The sequence below is a fragment of the Pteropus alecto genome, unplaced genomic scaffold, assembly GCF_000325575.1.
Source record: "Pteropus alecto unplaced genomic scaffold, ASM32557v1 scaffold388, whole genome shotgun sequence".
NCBI lineage: Eukaryota > Metazoa > Chordata > Mammalia > Chiroptera > Pteropodidae > Pteropus > Pteropus alecto.
The window spans coordinates 907,430-912,232 of record NW_006441398.1 but is presented as its reverse complement, the minus strand read 5'-3'; positions in this window follow the sequence as shown (position 1 = coordinate 912,232).

Below are 4,803 nucleotides of genomic sequence, written 5' to 3'. Positions count from 1 at the left end.
GGGCTTGGTGGGAGTTGAGACTGGAATAGTTGGTAGGGGTCTCCTAGAGTTCTGTGGATAGAGGCAGGGAACAGTGGTTCAAGTTCTTGACATGTCAGCCAGTGAGTGGGGGTGGAAAGGCCTTCCACTGAAGAGGTGCGGTGGGGGCCTAACAGTGCAGACTGGGTTTGGGAGGGCTTGGGAGACCCCTCTCCTCCCTTCTGGATCCACCTGGCCCAGGAGAGAAGGGCTCATGGGAAGGGGGCTAGGTTTGGGAGATTCCTGGACGGCTGACTCCCCAGCCCTGGGTATTTTGGGGTCCCTGTGCCCTTGGGCTGCTGGAGGAGGGTGAAATGCCTAAACTGAACCCACATTCTTCCATCCTAGCCCTAGATTGACCTCTGACCCCAGTACTGGACTTGACTGCCATCAAAGCCTACACTGACTTTCCTACGAAGCCGAGACAGGCCCAGACCCAGTAGCTTCCTAAATGCCTTGGAGGTTCAGTTGGCTCTTTGTCACCTGTCCCCTCTCTGCTCCAGCCCCAATCAGCTGCCTACCCATGATGGGTGGTATATGAGGGTGGCTGGGGGATGTGGGACCCCTGGAATGAGGGGTGTCCTCTGTCAGTCCTGACCATGCCAGTCTGAGCTAGAGGGCAGTACCTGACAGGTGCCTGGGCTTAGAGGAGAGGTGATGTGAGACACACCCTGCCCGCTCACCCACGCACCCTGCCCAGACCAGCCTGGTACATGTGTTCACATGCTGCCATCCTTGTGCCAGCTCTGCCTGAGCACCCAAGGGGGCACCCCCTGCTCTCCACCCTTGCAAGATGTCCTCTAGGAGCTCCCTCAAGGCCCCAACTGGTAGGCCTTGTCTGTGGGCCTGGTGGGGGCCCTAACTTAGCTGCTGGCCTGGCCCAGGGCTGGCACGCAGAGCACATGCGTGACAGGGCGTGTCTGGGGGTTTGGGCCTGTCTGTGCTGGCCCGGCCTCTGAGTCTCCGCAGACCCTTGCTCAAGGGAAAGAACCAGCAGAGATGAATGCTTCAGGGACCCCCATACCAACCTTTGCTCGTTCAAGTGGAGGCCAGATGTGTGCAGGCCACAGCTGTAGGGCAGACCCCCATCGCATCCACAGTCCCTGGGTAACTGGCTTCGTGGATGCAGTGGGATGACCAGCTTGTCATGGACCCAGGTGGTGCTTTGATATACCTTAACACATTTTTCAGAGTTTGCCCTTCACCTTAAAGGCTGGGTGGCGGAATCTGTTCGAAATGAGTAATGCTGCCAGGAACGCTGGGCCATCTTAAGAAAACTCCGTCCTGTCCCTCTCTGTCTGGTCCTTCCCCACTTTGGATGCACTCTGTGCCAGGATCAGGCGTGGCATTTCCTTAGGGTTCCTTTGTGACCTTGAGCCTGGCCCTGAATCCCTCTGAGCTGAGTTTGTCCATCTGTAAATGGGGACCATTGGGAAAGCGACTGGGGAGAAGTGCGTACCCCCTCCCTATTCAGGCGCTCACCATCAGATCCCTTTGGGGGCACTGTGGACATCTTCCCGCTTGCCATCAAGTATCCTGGCTGGACACAGAGGTGTGTCTGGGGAAGACTTGTTACGTGGGAAGGACGTTCGCAGAGGGCACTGGGTGTGTGAGAATCCTTGGGCAGACAAGGACGCCGCCATGCTGGGCACGGCTGAGTCATGCTCCAGCGGCGCCTTGCCCCAGGGTGCTGGAGCTGGCGCCACCCTGGGTGTGGTCACTGAGCTGTGACTCTGGGTAGAGTGGGCCTGGGTGGTCTGGGATGGGGGCCTGGATGGTGAGGGCCCAGGGACCTGACTTCTGAGATACTAAGCCCCTCGGCCCCTCCCTGGCTTGGGTCTGGTGTCACAATTCAGGACTGTGTCAGCCCCATCCTGAGAATGCCTTGGGGAGCCTAGGGACCCCGAGTCTTGGGCCTAACAATGATCAGAGTGCCAAAGGAGGAGGACAGGGCCTGGAAGCCCGTGACTGCTCTCGAGGCCAGCAGCCCCACAAAGGCACGCCAGGACTGGGACATGCACCTATCTGAGGATAAGGCAGAGGTGGACATGGAGGTAGGGTATACCCCTCAGTTAAGAGCTCATAGCATGAATTCCCAGGGGGCTCCTGGGAATTCTGTCACTGGCCTGAGGGGGATTACAGTTTAAGGCAGGGGTTGCAGTATGGTTTGGTGTGGCTGGGCGTAATGGGGGCTGGGATGTGACTTGCATGGTTCCCCTATTTATAACAAGTGATTCAGTCCTCACTTACTCACCCCTTCCTGAGCCCGCCCCCTTCCCCCAGCCCTGGGTGGGCAATGGGGCCCACCCACTTACCAGTGCCCTGCCTTCCTCCACCCTGGTGCCAGCCTCTGAGGGCTGCCCATCGGAGGGTTGTTATGGTCACGGTGATGGGATCGGGTGAGGGGGGGGTGGGTGCTGGTGGTCAGGCTGCCCTTGGCTGGGCGGCCCAGGTTGGCGGCTGGCTCAGGGGCCCTAGCCAGGGAGCCTCTGCGGAGAGTCTGGGCCCATTAGGCAAAGCGTTAGTGACAGGCTGGGAGGGCGGGCGGTGGCGGCCGGCAGGGCGGGGCCTGTAGCCCTTGGTATTTTCCGATCCCAGCTGCTCCGAGAGGGTGGAAAGTATTTGGGGACCAGGCTTGGGGGCGGTGGTGGTGGCGCCCCCGGCGGAAGCAGCCCATATTCATTCTTGGAACATGGGGTTGGGGGGGGGGTGACAAGATGCGTGCCTGTGTGTCTCATGCCTCCACGCCCTGTCTGCAGCGCATTCTCAGGCACACGTGCATCCATCTGTGCAGCCCAGGGCCCACCCTCCCCCCACGCCTTCAGCTGCCAGGAGCTTGGCCCTTTCTGGACACCATCTCTTGAGAGTCTGAGAGGCAAGGGCCCTGGCTCCTGGGCACCTGCGTGGCAGTGCCCCCTCTATGCAAGACCCAGGCCTTTTGTGCCTGCAAGGATGGGGAGTGGCCTTGGCCCCAGCCCGGGGCTCTGTGCAGGGGAAACCCCACAGGAAACGGGCCTGGCCAAATGGCCGCCCTTCCCGTTCTCGTCCCTGGGACATGATTGTGCTGTCTCACTTCCGGAGGAGGCCCAGGGAGGCCGGCTGCCCTTCGGGGCCTTGTCTGCTCCTGGTTGGTGCCCCCAAACCCTGAGGGGTCAGGGCTGGGCTGGGGCCCTATGAGACAGTGGGTGGCCAGTTATGTTTGTGTGTATGGAGGTTGGGGGACAGAGTAGGACATCTCTCCACCTGTCTCCGAGTGGTGGGCACCACCAGATCTGGGCGCTGGGGTCCTACCCGTGAGTGGTGTCCTCATTTCCATTATCCTTCTTGTTTCTTCCTGGTTCCTGATGACAATATAGCACTGTCCTAATTACATGTAATCCTCATGGGATCCTTACCACCACAGTATCCCTGCTTTATAGACGGGGAAAAGGAGGCCCAGAAAGGTTGATTGACTTGCCCAGCCACCCAGCTAGGAAGCTACAGAGCTGGGATTCAAATCCAGCCAGCCTGGCTCCAGAGTTGGCTCTCTCAGCCACAGAACCCTGCTTACTGAACACAGGGCTGGTTGCGTGCTGCACCCCCCCTCCCCCCCGCCTGCCCCAAACCCTGCAAAGGACCTGGAGCTTGGTTTAAATATTCTGCCGTCGACATCTTGAAATTCCTAATTTCTGAATGAGGGCCCTGAGCCCCACAAATTCTGTAGGCGATCCCGGTTCAGCGCCCTTGCTGAAGGACGTACATACTCTCGGTGAAACCTCACTGTGCTATGAGGTGGAGGCCCTCGGCTCCATTGTATAGATGGGGAAGCTGAAGCTTGGTAGGCATTTGGGAAACCGCTGAGCTTGGCTTTGCACCTCAAACCTGTTCCAGTTCCCGGGTGCCCACTGCTGGCATCTGCTCCAGTGGGGCGAGGGCTGAGGCCTGACTGCCGAGGAGACGGGACCACGGGGGGAGGCCCTGGTGGTTTCCTCCTGCCCTTCAGGCTTCTAGGAAGTGGCGCCAGCTGGGGTGAGATCACTTCCTCAACCGCCTGCCCGCCACCCCCTCGGCTTCCTCTCCCCATGGCCCCATTTAGCCTGCCCAGGGCTCAGTGGTGGTGATGGGGGGTGGATGGGAACAGGGCATTGTTGTGGTGGAGACCTGGCTCTGGGAGTCCCTGAAGCCTTCCTGGCTCAAAGGGACCCTCCGGCATCTCTTCCTCTCTGGGCCTGGGACAGAGGGCATGGCTGGGACAGGAGCATCGAGCCTGGTGATCTAGCTCTCCCTTCAGCTGCTGGTGCACATGGGGAGAGGGTATCCCTGCAAGGCTTCAGAGGACAGCAGAAGTCAGGACACGGAAGGCAGATGTCCTCAAATCTCATTATCTCCTTTGCTCTCTCCTCCCTAGGTGCCAGCCGCTGGCCCCGCCCAGTGCCCCCCTAACCCTGTGCCATGGCCGGCTGGGGTTCCTGGGGATGGGATTTGCTGCCTGTCACAAATCACATTGCCAGGGATTTCCAACCGACCCTGAGCCCTGCCTCTGGGGCCATCGCCACCGCCACCAAGGATGCTGCCCAGGGATGAGGTGGCAGAGAGGCCCCCACCGTGTACATCTGGCCTGGGGAGCAGGGCTTAGCTGCTTGTGAGCAGGGTCTGCACCAAGTCGTGTTCACAGTGGCTAAGTTCCGCCCCCCGGGCCCTCACCTCCTCTGGCTCTGCTGCCTCTCCCCGCCTGTCCCACCACCTGGGCCTCCCTGGGCTCTGCCTCCCGTGCCTACTGAGCTGAAACACAGTTGATTTGTGTAG